The sequence below is a fragment of the Lissotriton helveticus genome, chromosome 11 (genome assembly GCF_964261635.1).
Source record: "Lissotriton helveticus chromosome 11, aLisHel1.1, whole genome shotgun sequence".
In the NCBI taxonomy this organism is placed as follows: domain Eukaryota; kingdom Metazoa; phylum Chordata; class Amphibia; order Caudata; family Salamandridae; genus Lissotriton; species Lissotriton helveticus.
Genome location: NC_136072.1, coordinates 640,834,228 through 640,857,809, shown reverse-complemented (window position 1 = coordinate 640,857,809; position 23,582 = coordinate 640,834,228). Strand labels below are relative to the sequence as shown.

General features: G+C 37.5%; 1 long non-coding RNA gene across 1 annotated transcript in view; it reads right to left on the bottom strand.

The window, feature by feature from the left end:
* LOC144791036 (uncharacterized) overlaps positions 1 to 23,582 on the bottom strand; it is an 800,683-nt gene that overhangs the window by 204,795 nt on the left and 572,306 nt on the right. The window contains exon 3 of the long non-coding RNA XR_013602281.1: positions 17,715 to 17,769. This is a non-coding gene — a long non-coding RNA (uncharacterized LOC144791036). The remainder of the gene's footprint in view (positions 1 to 17,714; positions 17,770 to 23,582) is intronic.

Genomic DNA, 23,582 nt, shown 5'->3' with positions numbered 1-23,582 from the left:
TAACCGGATTGGCTTGTTGGTGAGTTTCGCGCACGGATTGGCTGGTGTAGCGGAATATTAACTTCCTTGTTACGATCTTTACTGAAGCAAAGGAAACAGACTTAAATCATGGATTATTATTATGTTAAACAGAAAAAGAAGCTTTCATGGTTTCAGAAATTGAAAAATAAATTGAAAACTGACAAGAAAATTGAAACGCGAGGTGGAAAGTTACTTCATAAGCACAAGACACCTGCAGCTTATATGAAAGGTGAATATGGTTATCATACTTGCCTTTGGTTTGAAAATTGGATGGATTATACCAAGAAAGATGGTGTTTTAGCATGGCTGGAAGATGGTTCCTTTAATATTAAGGTCATGAAAAATTTGAGAGACAAAATGATGACCCTTGAACCAAAGCCTAGACCTACTCAATTTGAGGCGTTAGCTGAATGGGAGGATGTGATGTTTCAATTGGAACAGGAGAATAGAGGCATAACAAGAGGTACCAGATTAGACATTGATCGGGAAACTCATGAGGATAGAATGCGTCGATGGAGACGTAGTGCATGTGATGGACTGTATCCAGCAAGATTTAGTGAGGCAACCAGTCAAAATAATGCCCAAAAGAAAAATAATAATGCTGCAGAAAGTGAATTAGAAGATCCAGTTTTAGAAGAAATTTATATTACAAATCAGAAACAGACTCCTTATAAACCAGCTTGTACATGGACTTCACCGGGGGTTTCTTCAGGAACCACTCCAAGTGCTCCACCACTTAATGAGGCATCACCCAGATTGAACCTGAAAGGGGTAGAAACAAGAACTAATTCTAGTATATCAGGTGAAGATAGAAGTTATCCCGAAACCCCAGTTTTGAGAAATGAGATTTCAAGAAATGTAATGAGAACAGAAAGATGTGAGGGAACTCCAAATACTTAAGAATATTTCCGATCAAAAGATGAATTAATACGACAGTTAACTAAAAGCATGGAAGCAGTAACGGTACCAGTAACAATTGGTACTGTTCAACCAGTTTTTGATCAAAGGAAAATTAGACATTCAGCTTTAACCATTCCATTAAATGCAGAAATCCAGAAAGTGGCTGAAAAATGTTACCTAGATTTATCTGAAATTCACCGAGAGAAAACAATGATGCCTGATTTAACTTTTAATCAAAGTCCAACATGTAAAACACCAACTGGTGCAGAATCTGATGCTGATACTCCAGAAAAGAGCATAAGTAAAATAGATTTAACGCATACCCCAAAGACTCCAGAAACTAAATTACTTGATGTTGCAAAACTAAAAGCAGATTTGGAGGAATTATTTATTGGCACAATTGGACCTGACAATTTAAAGCATTATCAAGATGAAGAATTATTGTTTATTTGTAAAAGCATACAGTGGAAAACGAAAACAAAATATGAACAGTTAGAAGAATTAGCTACTGATTTGAGGTTGATTTGAGCAGGCAGAAGAATTTGGGTAAACATTACAGAATAGAATTTACTGAAAGGGATATTGAAACATGAATTCAAATGGTAGAATATTGCATATAAAAGATTTGATTGTGTATTTAAAAAGATTAGGAGGTCTAAGTAAATGGAGACTAAAAAGGACAAAGAAAAGAGAGGAAGAAAGGAGAGAAAGAGGTCAAGTAGCTAATAAGTTTCCAATGAGAGAGATAGCAGGAGGTGGGTATGTACATGTTCCTTGGACAAGACAGGACATCTTAATATTCACAAATGATTTTCCTCGGCTGAGAGAAAAGCCTGTAGAATGGTATCAACAGGTGGATAGATTCATTAAAGTCTCGAAAGTTCCGTGGATTGATCTTGATGGATTCTTTGACATTGTTGTCCCATCGGATCTTTAGACAGAATGTAAAATTTCTATGAGTTGGCCAAAAGAAGAACCTGCTCGAGATAGTATAACAGGTGCACCATCATCAGAGGTTATGTATCTGTATGATAAAGTAATTTACTGGTTGAAAAATAAGATTCCCCCGAAAGAAGTTGATTGGGTTAAAATAGACAGAACAAATCAAGAGCCAAAAGAATTAGTACATTCATTTTATGAAAGATTACTGCTGGTATTTAAACAATACAGTGGCTATGAAAAATTAAGTGAAATGGACATGAGTCACTTCATATATAGGTTTGTATATGGCTTAAAACCTGAAATTGGTGAAATGATTAGAAATGGAATAGTTGGTTGGCAATCACTATCAGTTGATGTTATCTTGAGAAAAGCAAAATACTGTAGTGATGAAATAGAGGCCAAACAGAAAAAGCTCAAAGAAAAAGCAATGTGGGCACAAGTAAAAGTGGCTGAACAACAAATTGCAAATTTGGAAAATAAAAATGTTAATCAGAATCAAGGTAAATTTAAGGGTAATTATAATAAGCCAAAATTTAATGTGAATATTGAAGAACTCAAGCAGAAACTCCCTTGTTTTAATTGCGGCAAAATTGGACACTGGAAGCGTGAATGTAAAAATCCACCCAGAAATTTTAACAATGCATCATTAAATCCACAGATGCAGAATCGGATAAATCTGCAGCAACAGCTACAGCGACAGGGAGTGAATCAGCAGAGTCAGATTCCACAACCGCCACTTTCAAACTGTGTAAATGTGCAGAAGTACAATACAGAAACGGGATTCTGCGGAGGTGAACAGGTAAACAGACCGCAAAGAGTGAATGTGCCAAATGTTTCTCAACAATTTTGGATGAAAGAAAATGGAGGGAGTGATTCTGAGGATTACTTATGACGGTGCCTGAGAGAGGAGGAAGAGTGTGTGCTTGGCGCCACTCTTGAGGTAAATCGGTCCATTTATAAATGGTAAACTAAATGATGTAGAAATCACTTTTCTTGTGGACACTGGTGCTACCCGTTCTACTGTTAGATCAGTGGAAATAGAAAACCTGCCTCTCTCTGGGGATTCCATTCAAGTAGTTGGTGTAGCTAATCAACAAATTAAAACAGATTTAACAGAACCAGTCAAAGTTGAAATTGGTAAATTTAAAGACAAACATAGATTTGTAGTTTGTAACAGCAGTCCTGTAAACTTATTAGGAAGGGACATCCTTTGCAAGATGAGCTGCAAAATATATTGCTCACCGAAGGGTATAGAGCTTCAAACACTAGAAGAAGATGGGCTGTACAAATTAACAATGTTAATGGTTGAAGCGGAGGAAAGTAAATTATTTCCTGCATTTGATAAAGATAATCTTCCAGAAGAATTAAAAGAAAAAGTTAATGCTGAAATTTGGGATTTGACAGGAAATGATATGGGTTTGATGAAAAATGTTGACCCAGTTAAAATTACAGTGAAACAAGGAGTAGATTTTCCAAACATTCCTCAGTATAAAATGAAAGCAGAAACTATTGAAGGTGTTATACCTGTTATTGACAAATTCATAAAACAAGGTGTTCTAAAAGAAATTGAAAGTAGTCCATGTAATTCACCGAGTATGGGGATTAAAAAGCCAAACGGAACTTTCAGGATTGTTCAAGACCTGAGAAAGGTTAATCAAATAGTTGTTCCATGTTGCCCAGTTGTTCCAAACCCAGCGGTAATTCTTTACCAGATTCTGCATGATGCAGAATGGTATACAGTCATAGATCTTTGCAATGCATTCTTCACTGTTCCATTGCATCCAGATAGCCAGCAGATTTTTGCGTTCAGGTTCCAGGATCGCATATTAGCATGGTGTCGTATCCCTCAAGGGTATACAGAGAGTCCATCTATCTTTAATCAGTTGCTAAAGAAATCCTTGGAGAACTTAGATTTACCTGGAAAATCAACATTAGTGCAGTACATAGATGACCTTCTTGTTGCTGCAAAAACACAAGATAATTGTGTTACAGATACCATTACTCTTTTGAATCATCTGGCAGATGTGGGACAAAAAGTGTCTCCTGCAAAAGTACAGTTTTGCAAACAAGAAGTAAAATATCTTGGTCACAGAATTGCAAAAGGAATCAGACAAGTGGCAATTGAGAGAATAAAAATGATACAGGGAATGCAACCTCCGAAGACACAGAGACAGGTCAGCATGTTTCTAGCAATGGTTGGTTATTGTCGCCAATGGAATAGTGGATTTCAGTAATTTCAAAACCACTACAGGGACTAACAAAAGCAGATATAAAAGATCCAATTATCCTTACGGAAATTGAGTTAGAAGCTTTTGAAAAGCTAAAAAGAAGCTTGTGTGAAGCACCTGCATTAGGTATGCCAGACTATGAGAAGGAGTTTGAGCTGTACTGCAGTGAAAGGGAAGGTTGTCATGTCATGTCATGTCATGTCAAAGGTTCTTATATAGCGCCTTATCACCGGAAGGTCTCAAGGTGCTTGCTTTGGGAACCCGTCCTGGCTTTTTCCCTGTGAGATAACCCGTACTGGGTATCCCCAAGGTGAAAGCCAGGCATCCCGCCACGGGAGGGCCATAGTGGAGATTAAGCAAGCTATTGCCCAGAGTTGCAGAGTGTGAACCCGTGATTCGAGTAGGCACCAAAGCGAGAATTATCGAGTCCGTGGACATTTGGGCTCAAGACCCTGCCGCGTCGGGAATTGAACCCTGGTCCCGGGTCTGACCTCTGCTTCAGAGTCTGCCTCCTCTAACCAGTGAGCCACACTTGCATTATCAGTTCTAATCCAAAGACACGGAAAACTGAGAAAGCCAATTGCATATTTCTCAGCAGTTCTTGATCCTGTTACAAAAGCATTACCAGGCTGCTTAAAAGCAGTAGCTGCAACAAGTGTAAGTCTTGAGCAAAGCGAGGGAATTATAATGGGATTTCCTGTAAAAGTCTATGTACCCCATTCTGTTGAAATTCTTCTCACTAGAAGCAAAACACAGCATTTGACAAGTAACAGGTTAACCAAGTACAAAAAAGTTATTCTGGGATCAGATAACGTCTCAATAGCAAGGTGTGTGAATTTAAATCCTTCTACATTATTGCCTGATGGTACTGTAACGGAAATCAGGAACGAAAATGACATTGACCATGAGTGTCTGGATGTTTTAGAATATTGCACCACGCCTAGGCAGGACATTAAAGATGTTCCTTTACCAGAGTCAGATTTTGTTTATTTTGTTGATGGTTCATGTTTGAGAACAGATGAAGGTTTTCTGAGAGCAGCATATTCTGTCTGTACAGTTGCAAATGTAGTTGAAGCTTCATGTCACGAAGGAATTAGTTCAGCTCAAGTAGCAGAATTGATTGCTTTGATTCGTGCTTGTGAAAGAGCAAAAGAGTTGAAAATCACCATAGTGACTGACAGCCAGTATGGATACGGCGTAGTCCATGACTATGGCCAGCTCTGGTCTCAAAGAGGTTATTTAACTTCTGCGGGAACACCAATAAGAAATGCAAAATTGATCAAGAGATTGATCGATGGCATTCAGTTACCAGAGAATATTGCTGTCGTGAAATGTGCAGCACATAAAAAGGGCAATGATTATATTACAAAAGGTAATGCCTATGCAGATGAGATTGCCAAATACTGGGCAAAGAACAATTTTTCAATCAATCGGGAAAAAGACAATGAACATGTTTTGAATTCACTTATGCTAACATCTGTAGTTGAGACATGCAAGGAGTTCAAGATTTACAAGATGAGGCAGATGATGAGGAAAAAGACACATGGTTAAAAGCAGGTTGCAGACAGTGAGAAGAAGATGAGATTTGGGTTTACAAAGATGACAGACCAGTTTTGCCAAATAGCATGATTGCTGACATGGCTAGAATGTATCATGGTCCAGGACATATTGGAAGAGATTCTATGATAAGGTTATTTAGGCAGACTTGGTACAACCCAAAGTTCAGGATAATTGCAGAATCTTTTTGCCAGAGATGCTTAATCTGTCAACAAATGAACCCAAACAGGAAAACAGTTGTGAGCATGGGAACCATAGGACGGGAGGGTGGTCCTTTTACAAGGTTGCAGATGGATTTCATTGACATGCCACCCCACAACAAGTTAAGATATGTCCTTGTGAAAATCTGTTTGTTTTCAAGATGGGTGGAAGCGTTCCCAACACGTCACAATGATTCAGTTACTGTTGCAAAATTGCTTTTAAGGGAGATCATACCAAGGTACGGTTTTCCAGTGACTGTTGAAACTGATCGTGGAACACATTTTGAAAACAGACTATTGCAAATGATTTGTGAAGCATTGAATATAAAACAAAAGTTGCACTGTGCCTGCAGACCAGAAGCATCAGGTGTTGTTGGGCAAGTTAATGGCACAATCAAAAATAGAATAGGTAAAATGTGTCTAGCTACAGGAATGAAGTGGGAAGATGCACTTTCACTTGTTTTGATGTCTCTGAGAAGTACTCCTGATAAAAAGACAGGTTTAAGTCCACATCATATTGTCATGGGTAGAGTCATGAGACAAGCATTTGTACCAGTAGGGAAATTGATGAGTATAAATGATAGCGTAATTCTGGAGTACTGCAGAAACCTTTCTGACATCGTGACTTCTGTGTTCCATCAGGTGGGAACTGAAGTGATAACGAGAGAAAAAGAGCAAGCACATGATCTGTTAAACGGAGATTGGGTAAGAACAAAAGTTCACCGAAGAAGAAACTGTCTAGTACCCAGGTGGCAGAAGGCAAGACAGGTGATTCTTGTCACAACAAATGCAGTAAAGTGCAGGGGTTTGAAAAGGTGGATACATGCAAGTCACACCATTCGTGTACCACCACCTGAAAATCCTGACGAAGGTGACACTACTACTGATTCAGATTCTGAAGAAGAACCTGAAAGAGATCCAGATCCTGAAGATCGACAAGAAAGTCGACATCTGGAAAGTTCAAATGCGAATGAGGCATTGAATGAAAATACTGAAGAAATTGTGATAATAGACTCTGAAAATGATGAAGATCTGCTAGAAAAAGAAGCAGAAAAAGAGTCTGAAAAAGAAACTAATAAAGATCAGGAGAATATTGAAAAGCAGATTAGAAGCTCTGAAAGCAGGAACGGAAGTTCTGAAACTGGGAAGTTAGAAGTAATTCAAGAAGAAGACGAGTTACCGAGTACCAGCTATAAGGATGATGTTCCTAACAGAGTGAAACTGCCGAGTAAAGAAGAACCAAGATTCAGATTTGAAATCTCAGATACAGAATCAGATGAGAGTGATGAAGAATCTGAAATAAGAAAATTCAGAAAAAGAGCCTGGAGAGCAGAGTGTAACGTGACTGAACCTAAGAAGAAATTACCAAGAAAAGGTGATAACTGGCCTAATGAAAATGAAGGCCTAAAATTCAAGTTGGTGAACAGATCAAAAGAACAGGTGAACAAAGTTTCAAGTCAAAAAGGTGAGTCTGAAAAGAAAGGTGAAGCAGGAAAGAAAATAGAAGTGATTAGTAGTAGGACAAAAAGAGTTGTAAAACCCAACCAGAAGTACAAGTCCCCTGAGTGGATATATATAACCATCCCACCTGTGGTGGAGATGAATAGTAGTAGTCAGGAAGAGATAGATGACACAAGTGATACTAATTGAAGTGTTTTCTGTAAAAATTTGAGGATTTTGTTTTTGGCATAAGGCTGAAAAAATTGTGTTAGGTGACACAAGGTCGAAGAAATTGTGTTAGCTGGAAAAACACATTGATGTAAGACGTACGGTCGAAGAAAAGCTGTTAGAAAGTAGGGGTTTCTTTAAAAAAAAAATCAAAAATAGGGGGGTGTTAGAAATTTGTGTTAGAAATTTAGAAATTTTTGAAATTTTTGATTTTTGTTTTCTTTGTAAGGCTCTTGTTCTGAGTAAAAGATGCCTTTTGTTAATCACAACTCCAGATGTTCCATTTTAAGAAGATGCTGTAAAATGTCTTCAATTTGTGTGATTCTATTATTCTTGCTTTGGTTAATTTTAGCTGTCATTTTCCCTTTTGGAGTTGACAAAGAAACATACAAAGCTAATATGACAAGTAAAGCTATGACTAAACAAGATAAACATGGTGCAGCAGGCAAAATTAACAGAGTTATTGATCATAAACCAGAGATCCACCGAGATAGATCTGTTGGTGATTTTTCTAGTAATACTTTTTCAAGAGTTTTAGCTGAATATGTTAAGGTTATGGAAGTTAAAGATTGCTATATTTGTGTAAAATTGCCCGCTTCTGTTTCGGAGGGAGTGACATACAATATGCTTCCTCTTACTTATGGCATAACCTGCAGTGTGATAGCTAGTTTATTTTATCAGACTGGTCGTCTAGAGTACTACTATTCGAACCATGCGAAATCTTTGCAAACTAGAAAATTGATAAAAGCTTAAATAAACATAAACATGCTAAGCAGATGAGGGAATTTTTCATTGTAACTAATGAACTTACCTATGAGTATGCTTTTAAAAACAATTTAACCTGTAAGTTGAGAACTGAAGAAAAATCTTTTTTGAATTTAGTTGAAGAGAGAAGAGCAATTTATAAGAGGAACGAAATGCTGAAACAAACCAAATCTAAGTTTTGGCAAATTGAAGATGAAAAGCTAAATGCTAGAAAAATAGAAAATGTTGCTCTTTACATAGATAAACCTGTTAGTGGTAAGCTTTGCATTAGGAGAGATAATACGCTTTTTGACAATTACTATGTGAGGATACTTATCAAATCATGGGTGGATGGGGATTCAAAGGTGGCAAGGATCCAATTTTTCCTGGAATTTATTTTGTGTGTGGGGACAAAGCCTACTATAATCTCCCAGACCACTGATATGGGACTTGCTTTGTTGGTTTAGTTTTTCCCAAAAATGTTCATGTTGACAGAAATGCAGAGGGTTCATTTGAAATCAGCAATCATCTGAATAGATTTAAGATAGAAAGCTTTTCAGAAATTTTCGGAGATATTTTTGGTGCACAAATACCTTTGGTGGGTATAACCCTGAATGCAGTTAAAATCAGAAAATGATCTACAATTGTTGACAGGTTGTCAATTGATACTGCCAGTGGTTTCCAATTAGTGGATAATGAACTTATTGCCATAAGGTCCATGGTAATGCAGAATCGTTTTGCTTTAGACATTCTCCTAGCTAAAGAGGGAGGAGTTTGCGGAATATTACATGTCCAGCATTGTTGCACCTACATCCCTGATAAGAGCCAGAATATTGAGATGTACATTAAAAACATTTCAGAGATTCATTCGGAAATTGTACCTTTAGAAGATGACTATTTTTCAGAACGTTTGAGCAAAAGATTTGCAGCAATCAAAACCTGGTTTCAAGAAATTGGTAGTTCAATTTTAGGAAAAATACTGACTCCTTTATTAGTTATAGTCTTTGTGATACTTTTGTTGAAGATCAGTTGCATGTTACACAAGAGAAAGAAATATCTAAGGGAAAAGAAGAGGATTTATAAGCTCAGAAAGGAACAAGAGAAGGAAATAGAACTAGAAGAGTTTCGTAGAACAGAATATGAGAGTTACAAGCAGACAGCAGAGTCAAGACTTAAGAAACACTAATACAGTGAAAATCAAAACATGTTCGAGGGATAAAATGTTTCTAAAATTTTGGGTGTAGTTTGGTGATTTTGAAATCACCAGATGAGGGAGTTGATGGAGCGAGGTTCAGAATAACATTTTGTTCTGACTCCCAAAGTTAAACTTCCATAATATAATAATTGTATTAATCAGCATGAAGTGAAATGTACTAATCAACATAGATTAAAATGCATACATGACACAAGGGACTAATATATGTGCTCTATGTTGCAATTGCAAGTTTGTTAAAAAAATAATAAACTAATCTTGTCTATTGTCTTTGTCAGTATTAAATGCGGCTGTTTATTTAATGGCATGTGCTTATTTGTGTGTGCTTATGTTATGTCTTTTCGTCTTTATGTGGCACAAGCTCGAGGAGGAATCCAGTGGCATAAATGGAGAAAGTAAATATAAATGCTGCTAAATGTGCTTTGGCTAGGTAACATTTATTAACGGATTAATATTTAGCAAAGGGGGTGGGTAACAGAATAAATCCTAATTCTTTAATTAATTGATGTCTTGTGTTTGTTTAAATAATAGTTTTCGAATGGGCCTAAGAAATGGCTGGCAGAGCTGCAGAATGAGAAAACTTGACCAGAGTGAAGCCTTCACTCATGTGCAGAAAAAAGAGCTTTTGCTGAACAATCAACGTTTAATGCAGAAGCAGATTTGGTCGAGTTGAATGTGTTCTTGGAGACAAGTCCAAGGGCAGGAAGTCCGAATTGCCTGCCAAGATTAGGAAGTAAAGTTTTGTGCTCGGGCGAATGTAACATTTTCGAGGAAGCAAAAAGGATGGAGAATATAAGAACAATAAGGGCTTATGATGAGGCCCGGACTTGGTCAGGAGTGAATGACCTAATGGTGGACTGACAGGGCTCAGCCAATCGCAAGTTTGGATTTTCAGAAAAGAATGCAAAATTTAGTTACTTTAGCTAGTTAGAAAGGTATAAAAATTGCCCCCGTGGGCAGGAGGGCGCTTCTCGCTTTCCGAATCCTGAAGGGCGTGACGTGCTGAAGGACTTTGGCGCACATAAGAATATCTGACTTAATGACTATTTCTTTTTAGGTGAAGCGAGTTTTAGACAGGGAAAATAGAACTTAGGTGATGGAAACTGTTTATTTTAACTAAATCATGCTAATTGATTTTGCTTGGATTTGCAAATCTAATTTGCTATTCCTCAATAAATGCTGCTAATTTTATACTAATAAAGAAAGAATTTAATAAAATGCACTTTCCTTGAATAAATAGTTAATAAAAAAGATTTTGAAACGACAAGCTGGTCTTGTTTATTCATGGTCTTGCTACCATCAGTTGATCCATTTACCTTAGTGACTTAATTAAAATGATAAATGTTTAAAATCCATGGTAAGAAATGTTATACTGCAGTTGTATATAAATGTGTAAATAGTTTGTGATTAGTTCTGTTTAATTAGGTCACATGATTCAGTCGCTCAAAATTTGTCTCGTTAGTTTATGGGCGTTGGTAAGTCATTCTTGATTCATGGTGAGTATTGTGGAGTTGGGTAGCGTTGATGAGACAGTTTTTCTATAGGAGCGCTGGATCACCTGTTAGTTGGGTGAATTAGCTAAATAGGAGGGGCAAGATTTGAAATGATTCCCAGACTAGGTTACACAATGGAGCTGTTTTCTCAAGATGCCACGTAGACAACAAGTTAATTATTTGGCAAGGTAAAGGGATGTCACTACTTAATAATACACTATTTTAAATCAGAATAATGGGAATGTAGAATTTTCTATTGAAAATAGCAAGGCAATTTTTTGGTTGTGGTACTTCATGTCTCTAAGAGTACTTAACAGGTGATAAGTTATCACTGACCCTTCCTGCACTGCTGGTGCTAACCGATGAGGTTGGCTACTATGTTTAAGTTGTTTTATATGTGTTAATCCTTCCGAATAGTAACTTTTAGGAGAACTTATCGTGTGTTGTTATACAAATTGTCATCATTTATTTGTATTACACAAATCTCTATACATTATTTTGCTTTTCACATAAAAAAACATTACTGTGTTCATTTGACAATTAACACAAAATGAATGGGGTCCTACACGCCCCTCTCTGATGTTGATATCGCAGAGCTTAAAACAATAAACAAAAGAATGACCAGAATTCAAGTATCACAGCAAATAGAAGTAGTTGCGCATGACAACCTTTAGCAATGAAAACAACATGACTGAGTCTAAAGTGAAGCATACCTGAAACTCTACGAAGAACAGTATGGCAAAATATCGACCAGATTCAGCTGTAGTCCTATGACAAAAAATATAAAACAAAAGCTGTTACACTGTGCTTTAATTCTGTAAAGTTCTAAACCAACGTCAGGCCAACGTGTTTCCAACAGTATCTTTCATTCAGAACGCTAATCAGGAACGTATCCTAAAACAAACCGGAACACACTATCAGCAAAACGTCACTCGAACTACTCATCTATTCGAACTTCGGTTAACTCTAACATAAATAATTTACCTGCACAGCTCGAAACAGCGATTCTCTCAAAAAGCTCTTCGGTACCCGGGACGCCGATACTCGCTGACCGAATGTGTTTATGAAGATGATAAAAGTAAAAAGAGGACTGGCGTGAGATGCACGATCTCGTGTCGGCCATTTTACGCAAGTGCCGTTTTTCTAAGCTTTCATAAATGCGGCCATGGTTAACTCATCTAGACGCAACTCATGCGCTTTGCAGAAATCCAGTCCACACTAATTTTTCTAGTTTATGAGAGTAAACGTGCAGTATCGGCAACACGAACAAATAACTAAACCATTTCACTAATAATGATCAAAGAAAATTAAAAGAAGATGAGTTGTGTTTAGAAAAGTGTACAAAGCACCTATTACGTCATCCCTAAGTGGTCATCTTAAGTGCATAAGCAAGTCATGGTTGTCGATAGCCATATACAATAAGAGTGTACTTAATCTGAAGTTACTCAATGTCTGATTATGCAAGTGTAGTTAATCAAAAGGAGACTAGCTGGAATAGACAACGTTAACAAAAATTGATTTAATTTTTAGTTCAAGGACTCAAGTATGTATTGTCACGGGTTAGTGGCACCTGGTAGGTGTGCTCATGAAGCCCTCACCCACCAACCTAGTTGGTGGCATGCTTCATCATCGGGCCCACCCAGTGACACCTAGCGTGTCCCGGGTGTGCTTCGACGCCTGATTACAGCGGAGCAGGTATGTCGCTGAGTGTGCGGTGAAGACTATGCTGGCTTTCTTCAGGACGGGTTAAAATACGTGTATGTGATTAAAACTACAAGTAGCACAATTCCAAAACTAGCGTGTTTTGAGAATCCCCCTCTCACACATAGAAAAACACTTTAGGGCGTGTATACACATAGTCTGTAATACACACCCACTAGTTTTAATCACATACACGTATTTTAACCCGTCCTGAAGAAAGCCAGCATAGTCATAAGGCACTGGCTGAAACATGTTGACATATTCCAGGATGTGAGAGGTCGTAACTCGCCTCTAACATCCAACAGCCTTATTTTAACCGCTGACGGTGACCCAGCTATTAAAGTCTAATTTGCCTCCGGGCACTGGGATCCCCGCCAAGCCGTTTTAACCCACTTTTCGTAACACTCTTCACCGCACACTCAGCGACATACCTGCTCCGCTGTAATCAGGCGTCGAAGCACACCCGGGACACGCTAGGTGTCACTGGGTGGGCCCGATGATGAAGCATGCCACCAACTAGGTTGGTGGGTGAGGGCTTCATGAGCACACCTACCAGGTGCCACTAACCCGTGACAATACATACTTGAGTCCTTGAACTAAAAATTAAATCAATTTTTGTTAACGCTGTCTATTCCAGCTAGTCTCCTTTTGAATAACTACATATAAACCCGGGGATATGGACTAGCTTTCTGGTCCTCTCTCTCCCTCTTGATACACGAATGATTATGCAAGTGCCCACCAGAGTAAAAGTCATCATCATCTTGAATGTAAAATTTCAACCACTTGTGTTAAATCAAGACATTGCTAAGATTATTCATTTATCAAGATTACATGAAATAGGACAGCTGTATAGTGTTATTATACATTTCACCTTGTTGCTCTGAATGGTGTTTAAGCTACACATCGCTATGCTCTCTAGTCATGTTTTAAAAAAAATTATGGGTTAAGTGTGATATTCGAGATGTGTTAGCTATATGGTTTACTTTAAATTTCGTTTATCATCCTCAACAATGTGATATTTGTTACTGTAATCCTAGCTAATTATAAATAACACTCCATATCTTTTTTATCATTGAGACCCTTTGGGATCATGGCTTCCATAAATTTGATCCACAAGATTTCTCTTTGTGATAGTCATTTGATGTTGTCTCGGTCTATCCTTTGATCAATCACTTCTATTACTTGGAATCTTAATTGGGGTATTGTATGTTTCATTTCATTCCAATGTGTTGCTAGACTCGAAGTTGTAGACAAATTGCGAATTCGACTCTTATGGTCTGAAATTCGTGTCTTAATTTTTCTGTCCGTTTTCCCAATGTACAACTTTCCACATGGGCATTTTATGCTATAAACTACGTGGGTAGAGTTGCTGTCTGCCTTGGAATGAATCTTAATGGTTTTCCCCGTTTGTGGATGTTGGATGGTTTTGCCTACTATCACATTATTGCAATGCACGCAATTAGCACAGTTTTTCATTCCTGCTTGAGTTGTATTCATGTCAACTATGATCGGTTTTGTTACCATCTCTTTGAGATTCTTGCTGCGATTATATGCAAATAACGGTTTGTTTTTTAAAAGTCCTTTAAAGTCTTCCTCAGTCTCAAGTAATTCCCAACGTTTGTTGATAATCTTTTTGATTTGTGGTGATTGTAGTGAGAATTTAGAAACAAATACCATATGTTCTTGTTTGGGTTTAGTTTTTGATTGTAGCAGATTACTCCTTGGCATTTCTTCTACTCTTGTTTCCGCTTGTTGTATGACTTGTAGTGGATATCCCCGCTCTATGAATCTGAGTTTTTGTGATTGTATTTCTTGAAAGCAAGCTTGCTGAGTTGATGAGATGCGTTTGGCCCTCATAAATTGAGAAAAAGGTAAATTTCGCAACAAAGCTTTAGGGTGAAAGCTGGTGTATAGTAGAGTGTTATTGCGATCAGTTGGTTTGTGGAACACTGTTGTTTCAAGTTGTTGTTCATTTTTGTGAATCATGACATCTAAGAAAGGAATCTGTACTGCATCTGTGGTAGATGTAAATTGTATCCTACTATTCTTGGTGTTTAGATCTTCAATCTGTTCATGAAGCAGGGTTTGAGGACCATCCCATAGAACAAAAATGTCATCGATGAATCTTTTGAAAAAGATCAAATGTTTCTTCCACATAGTTTCTGATAAAATGAAATCGTTCTCAAATTTGGCCATAAAAATATTGGCAAATACTGGCGCTCCTGAAAAACCCATGGAAGTTCCACTGGTTTGTAAATAGTAATCAGATTTCCACTAAAAGTATGAGTGACGCAAACAAAATTCCAACAATTCTAGTAGAAAAACTTTGTTTGTTGGCAAGTCAGGAGTTTGCAACAGGGCCCATTCACAGGCCTCTATTCTTTCCTGGATAGGAATTGAAGTATAAAGGGAAGTTACATCAATAGTACATAGAGTTATGTTCTTCCAATCCGCAGAAATATTTTGCAACTGTTGCAGAAAATGAGTAGTATCTTTGAGATAGGTTTTCCAGTTTTGGACAAATGGTTGGAGAAATTCATCAATATATTGCCCTAAAGGTTCAAAGATCGATCCACATCCACTTACTATAGGTCTGAAGGGGGGATTTTGTAGATTCTTGTGAATCTTTGGCAACATGTAGATTTGTGGGCATCTAGGTGAAGATGTTGTCAAACATTTCCTAGTGTTGGTGTTAATCCAGCCCATATTGGTGGCTTTCTCAAAAATGGTTTCAAATGTGTTTCTGATATCATTGAGTGGATTCTCTGTTAGTTTCAGATATGTGGCTTCGTCTTTGAGATGTTCAGATACTTTTGCTTCATAGAAAGAGGTGTCCATTACGACCAGGGCTCCTCCTTTATCCGCTAATTGGATTGAAATAGTCTTGTCCTGGGATAATTTTTGAATGATTTTTTCCTCATGTTTGTTCATGTTTTTCCTTGTTGTTTTATGCCAGTTAATATGTTGTAGATCTTGTTTTACTAGAATTTCAAATGTGTCTAAAAATTTATGTGATGCCGGTGGCATGAATGTACTAGGTGGTTTGAATTCTTTATATTCACTAGTGATGTTTGTTGAAGATTCTGGTAATGTGGGTACTATGTTGTTGAAAAAATGTCTCAGGCGTAGTAATCGCATGAATTTAAACACGCAAACCTCCGTATTGAAGTAATAGCTTGAAAATGTAGGAACAAAGCTTGTCCCTTTCTGGAGGACTTGAAGTTGTTGTTTGTTTAAATCCTTGCTTGAGATGTTAATCACTAAGGTTTTGTTTTTGCTCCGTAGATTTGAACTTACTGGTTCCTTTGCCACGTCTTGTTTTCGTGTTCCTGCCATTTCTGGCGGTCTGCATGCTGTTAGACCCTTCTCTAAAAAACTCTGCTGAGTAATTTCTTGGCTTCCTGAGGCTTGTGGTGGACTACTATCTCCAGTCACAAGTGATGTACCACTTGTTGGTGGTTGTCGTGATAAAGTTAATTCTTGATCTGAAACTATGCTTTCCTGTGATGATGTTACAGGTTTTGGAGGTGGTTTACGTTGTGCATACACCTCTGCCCAGGTGTAAACCTCATTTAGTTTGTAATCTATTGTGTCGCGTTTAAATTTTTGCAACTTCCGGTCCTGGGTATCTTTTCCGTTTTTATCTAGTTTATCTTTTAAATCCTTCAAGATGGTGTTCCATTCTTCTGATTGGATTTGTCGGGATAATTCATTCGTAAGCAATTCTAGTTCTTCTTCTAGATCTTTGATGATTTTCGCCAGTTCCTCTACTAGTAGTAGTATTAAATCTAGGGAACATTTATTAAGAATAGCGTGCCACTTTTCCAGAAAATGTTTATTGTATTGGAATTTGAATAACATTGGCTTCATTGGTAACCTTAATCCTCGAGGTATTCTTTGAACTTTATGATATTGTATAAGAGTTGACGCATGGAGTTTTTTGTTTAAGACTCTTTTGGATCAGAATTCCAGTTGTCGCAATTGTTGGGGTATCGATCCGCTTTGTTTGCTGAAGGTCTGTATATCTGTTATCAAGGCATAAATATCCGAAGCTTGTGCTGACGTATAAGTTTTGGTATCCGCTTTGTTATCTGTAATATTTGATATTGAATCAAACTGCATGATGGTGGTGCAGCAGTACTGATTAGCGAAGTGAAAACTGAGATAGGGGGTTGTATTGCGCACTCAATTCTTCTTACGGTAATCCTTAGTTTTAACAATTTCGAATTTTTTCTAACTGGGCGTGCTAGGTCGGGAGGAGGGCGCTAACCTCCTGGGGATCAAAGAGTACTTAACAGATGATAAGTTATCACTGACCCTTCCTGCACTGCTGGTGCTAACCGATGAGGTTGGCTACTATGTTTAAGTTGTTTTATATGTGTTAATCCTTCCGAATAGTAACTTTTAGGAGAACTTTTTGTGTGTTGTTATACAAATTTTCATAATTTATTTGTATTACACAAATCTCTATACATTATTTTGCTTTTCACATAAAAAAAACATTACTGTGTTCATTTGACAATTAACACAAAATTATATTTTCACAACATGATTAATTTAAAGCTGTTGTTAATCGCAATGCATTTCGAGATATGTAAATCTCTTCTTCAGGGGAACTGAAATGTGAGAAAAATAAATGTCAATTTCATCAAACAAATTGGATCGATACAGCAAAAAGATATTCATCAGTATTTTTTATCAACACAATTATTAAGTAACCCTACCCCAAATTCCACTGTGTAAGAGTGTAGTTAACATGTGTTCAAAGGTATCAAAATACATATGGTGCCTAAAGAACTGACCATTTGAGATAGTCATTTCACAATGTATGGCTTATTTATAGAAAATGCTTACCAATAGCTAAGCACGGTTTAACTTTCTAATATGAATGGGGTCCTACACGCCCCTCTCTGATGTTGATATCGCAGAGCTGAAAACAATAAACAAAAGAATGACCACTATTCAAGTATCACAGCAAATAGAAGTAGTTGGGCATGACAACCTTTAGCAATGAAAACAACATGACTGAGTCTAAAGTGAAGCATACCTGAAACTCTACGAAGAACAGTATGGCAAAATATCGACCAGATTCAGCTGTAGTCCTATGACAAAAAATACAAAACAAAAGCTGCTACACTGTGCTTTAATTCTGTAAAGTTCTAAACCAACGTCAGGCCAACGTGTTTCCAACAGTACCTTTCGTTCAGAACGCTAATCAGGAACGTTGATAGCCAAAAATACACCGTATCCTAAAACAAACCGGAACACACTATAAGCAAAACGTCACTCGAACTACTCATCTATTCGAACTTCGGTTAACTCTAACATAAATCATTTAGCTGCACAGCTCGAAACAGCGATTCTCTTGAAAAGCTCTTTGGTACCCGGGACGCCGATACTCGCTGACCGGATGTGTTTATGAAGATGATAAAAGTAAAAAGAGGACTTTCGTGAGACGCACGATCTCGTGTCGGCCATTTTACGCAAGTGTCGGTTTTCTAAGCTTTCATAAATGCGGCCATGGTTAACTCATCTAGACGCAACTCATGCGCTTTGCAGAAATCCAGTCCACACTAATTTTTCTAGTTTATGAGAGTAAACGTGCAGTATCGGCAACACGAACAAATAACTAAACCATTTCACTAATAATGATCAAAGAAAATTAAAAGAAGATGAGTTGTGTTTAGAAAAGTGTACAAAGCACCTATTACGTCATCCCTAAGTGGTCATCTTAAGTGCATAAGCAAGTCATGGTTGTCGATAGCCATATACAATAAGAGTGTACTTAATCTGAAGTTACTCAATGTCTGATTATGCAAGTGCCCACCAGAGTAAAAGTCATCATCATCTTGAATGTAAAATTTCAACCACTTGTGTTAAATCAAGACATTGCTAAGATTATTCATTTATCAAGATTACATGAAAGAGAACAGCTGTACAGTGTTATTATACATTTCACCTTGTTGCTCTGAATGGTGTTTAAGCTACACATCGCTATGCTCTCTAGTCATGTTTTAAAACAAAATTATGGGTTAAGTGTGATATTCGAGATATGTTAGCTATATGGTTTACTTTAAATTTCGTTTATCATCCTCAACAATGTGATATTTGTTACTGTAATCCTAGCTAATTATAAATAACACCTGTAATATCATCAAAGGAAAGCATAGTTTCAGATCAAGAATTAACTTTATCACGACAACCACCAACAAGTGGCACATCACTTGTGACCGGAGATAGTAGTCCACCACAAGCCTCAGGAAGCCAAGAAATTCCTCAGAAGAGTTTTTTAGAGAAGGGTCCAACACCAGGCAGACCGCCAGAAACAGCAGGAACACAAAGACAAGACGTGGCAAAGGAACCAGTAAGTTCAAATCTACGGAGCAAAACAAAACCTCAGTGATTAACATCTCAACAAGGATTTAAACAAACAACAACTTCGAGTCCTCCAGAAAGGGACAAGCTTTGCTCCTACATTTTCAAGCAATTACTTCACTACGGAGGTTTGCGTGTTTAAATTCATGCGATTACTACGCCTGAGACATTTTTTCAACAACATAGTACCCACATTACCAGAATCTTCAACAAACATCACTAGTGAATATAAAGAATTCAAACCACCTAGTACATTCATGCCACCGGCATCACATAAATTGCTAGACACATTTGAAATTCTAGTAAAACAAGACCTACAACGTATTAACTGGCATAAAACAACAAGGAAAAACATGAACAAACATGAGGAAAAAATCATTCAAAAATTATCCCAGGACAAGACTATTACAATCCAATTAGCGGATAAAGGAGGAGCCCTGGTCGTAATGGACATCTCTTTCTATGAAGCAAAAGTATCTGAACATCTCAAAGAAGAAGCCACATATCTGAAACTAACAGAGAATCCACTCAATGATATCAGAAACACATTGGAAACCATTTTTGAGAAAGCCACCAATATGGGCTGGATTAACACCAACACTGGGAAATTTTTGACAACATCTTCACCTAGATGCCCACGAATCTACATGTTGCCAAAGATTCACAAGAATCTACAAAATCCCCCCTTCAGACCTATAGTAAGTGGATGTGGATCAATCTTTGAACCTTTAGAGCAATATGTTGACGAATTTCTCCAACCATTTGCCCAATACTGGAAAACCTATCTCAAAGATACTACTGCAACAGCTGCAAAATATCTCTGCGGATTGGAAGAACATAACTCTATGTACTATTGATGTAACTTCCCTTTATACTTCAATTCCTATCCAGGAAGGAATAGAGGCCTGTGAATGGGCCCTGTTGCAAACTCCTGACTTGCCAACAAACAAAGTTTTTCTACTAGAATTGTTGGAATTTTGTTTGCGTCACTCATACTTTTCGTGGAAATCTGGTTACTATATACAAATCAGTGGAACCTCCATGGGTTTTTCAGGAGCGCCAGTATTTGCCAATATTTTTATGGCTAAATTTGAGAACGATTTCATTTTATCAGAAACTATCTGGAAGAAACATTTGATCTTTTTCAAAAGATTCATCGATGACATTTTTGTTCTATGGGATGGTCCTCAAACCCTGCTTCATGAACAGATTGAAGATCTTAACACCAAGAATAGTAGGATACAATTTACATCTACCACAGATGCAGTACAGATTCCTTTCTTAGATGTCATGATTCACAAAAATGAACAATAACTTGAAACAACAGTGTTCCACAAACCAACTGATCGCAGTAACACTCTACTATACCCCAGCTTTCACCCTAAAGCTTTGTTGCGAAATTTACCTTTTTCTCAATTTATGAGGGCCAAACGCATCTCATCAAGTCAGCAAGCGTGCTTTCAAGAAATACAATCACAAAAACTCAGATTCATAGAGCGGGGATATCCACTACAAGTCATACAACAAGCGGAAACAAGAGTACAAGAAATGCCAAGGAGTAATCTGCTACAATCAAAAACTAAACCCAAACAAGAACGTATGGTATTTGTTTCTAAATTCTCACTATAATCACCACAAATCAAAAAGATTATCAACAAACGTTGGGAATTACTTGAGACTGAGGAAGACTTTAAAGGACTTTTCAAAAACAAACCGTTATTTGCATATAATCACAGCAAGAATCTCAAAGAGATGGTAACAAAATCGATCACAGTTGACATGAATACAACTCAAGCAGGAATGAAAAAATGCGCTAATTGCGTGCATTGCAATAGTAGGCAAAACCATCCCACATCCACAAACGGGGAAAACCATTAAGATCCGTTCCAAGGCAGACTGCAACTCTACCCATGTAGTTTATAGCATAAAATGCCCATGTGAAAAGTTGTACATTGGGAAAACGGACAGAAAAATTAAGACACGAATTTCAGAACATAAGAGTCGAATTCGCAATTTGTCTACTACTTCGAGTCTAGCAACACATTAGAATGAAATGAAACATACAATACCCCAATTAAGATTCCAAGTAATAGAAGTGATTGATCAAAGGATAGACCGAGACAACATCAAATGGCTATCACAAAGAGAAATCTGGTGGATCAAATTTATGGAAACCATTATCCCAAAGGGTCTCAATGATAAAATAGATATGGCGTGTTATTTATAATTAGCTAGGATTACAGTAACAAATATCACATTGTTGAGGATGAGATACAAAATTTAAAGTAAACCATATAGCTAACACATCTCGAATATCACACTTAACCCATAAAGAGCATAGCGATGTGTAGCTTTAACACCATTCAGAGCAACAAGGTGAAATGTATAATAACACTGTACAGCTGTTCTATTTCATGTAATCTTGATAAATGAATAATCTTAGCAATGTTTTGATTTAACACAAGTGGTTGAAATTTTACATTCAAGATGATGATGACTTTTACTCTGGTGGGCACTTGCATAATCAGACATTGAGTAACTTCAGATTAAGTACACTCTTATTGTATATGGCTATCGACAACCATGACTTGCTTATGCACTTAAGATGACCACTTAGGGATGACGTAATAGGTGCTTTGTACACTTTTCTAAACACAACTCATCTTCTTTTAATTTTCTTTGATCATTATTAGTGAAATGGTTTAGTTATTTGTTCGTGTTGCCGATACTGCACGTTTACTCTCATAAACTAGAAAAATTATTGTGGACTGGATTTCTGCAAAGCGTATGATTTGTGTCTAGATGAGTTAGCCATGGCCGCATTTATGAAAGCTTAGAAAACCGAAAATTGCGTAAAATGGCCGACACGAGATCGTGCGTCTCACGCCAGTCCTCTTTTTACTTTTATCATCTTCATAAACACATCAGGTCAGCGAGTATCGGCGTCCCGGGTACCGAAGAGCTTTTCGAGAGAATCGCTGTTTCGAGCTGTGCAGGTAAATGATTTATGTTAGAGTTAACCGAAGTTCGAATAGATGAGTAGTTCGAGTGACATTTTGCTGATAGTGTGTTCCGGTTTGTTTTAGGATACGGTGTATTTTTGGCTATCAACGTTCCTGATTAGCGTTCTGAACGAAAGGTACTGTTGGAAACACGCTGGCCTGACGTTGGTTTAGAACTTTACAGAATTAAAGCACAGTGTAGCAGCTTTTGTTTTGTATTTTTTGTCATAGGACTACAGCTGAATCTGGTCGATATTTTGCCATACTGTTCTTCGTAGAGTTTCAGGTATGCTTCACTTTAGAGAATCAAAACAAAAGCAACCACCCTGCCGTCTTAATAAAACAAGGTCCCACTAAAGGATCCTATTTATTTTCGATGAGCAACACCAGGTATAGTCAAAGTCACACAACATATTTATCTTCTGACTACATCAGTTTTTAGAATTTTGATCATTTTTATTTTCATAGTTATTTTTTCCATAGTTATTTTTTCACAGGTTCTTATATAAAAAAAATGTAATACATACTGAAATCCATATAAAAATTCATGACATATGGAGCTCAAAGCGAAACAGACTAGTCCCATACATCATGACATTCACAAAACATTCATAGCCACAATCATATCCCAAACAGCTGTGATTTTATGATGCATTCAAACCACAATATAGACATTCCATTCTATCAAAAGAAAACATCAAGTCACAGTATTCAACCAATCATTGACAAGGGTGAAAAAAGGGCACAGAGGATGATACATGGGTCATAGATGGTAAAGTTGATCCGGCTCGGTGGGAAAAATAACGCCAACGCGCGTTTCGGTGTCGCGGCCTATTTAGGCCACACCTTCGTTAGGGCGATGAGTGACCAATCAGTATGGGACAAAAACAGCCAACTGCAATAATAAGCAATAATATATTTTCATTAAAAGGCTAAACATATCTGAACATTCACATCATTGTCTGAACATTTACATGGTTATACATTCTAGCAATAGACTTTTGGCTCTCATGTACTTAGTGACTTTGAATACACTCTGTTGCTTTCAAGGGTTATAAATTCAACGCTTTCCGAAGAATAGCAACAAGGCGGGGGACCACTCAGGGAACATTACAACACATCCTTCAACATTCACAACTATCTGAGAAAAACTTTTTACGCACGTTTTCAATCTACATTGCTTTCTTATGTAGCAGAAAAATGAGCACTATCAATGCATCTAGGTCCGCACTTAGCCAGGGGGCCCTAAAGTCAGAATCACGGGAATCCTCGAGTGGGCCCTAATGTAGATATACTAGGTCATCTAATTCTTTAAGAAGTGGGGGAAAAAAACTCAAGGCACGTATAGTTGGTACTAACAGCATGGTCACAGCTTACCACAAATAGGATAAGGTGGATTTTCCTGGTGGGCAAAGTCCCGGGACCTTGCGCTCGAACCGTGGGGGAATTCAGGATTTTACAATGGACCCCACGGACATCTAGAGCTGGAGTTAAATAGTCTCTTGCCTAGAGGAAACAAGGAACGAAGATACCATGAG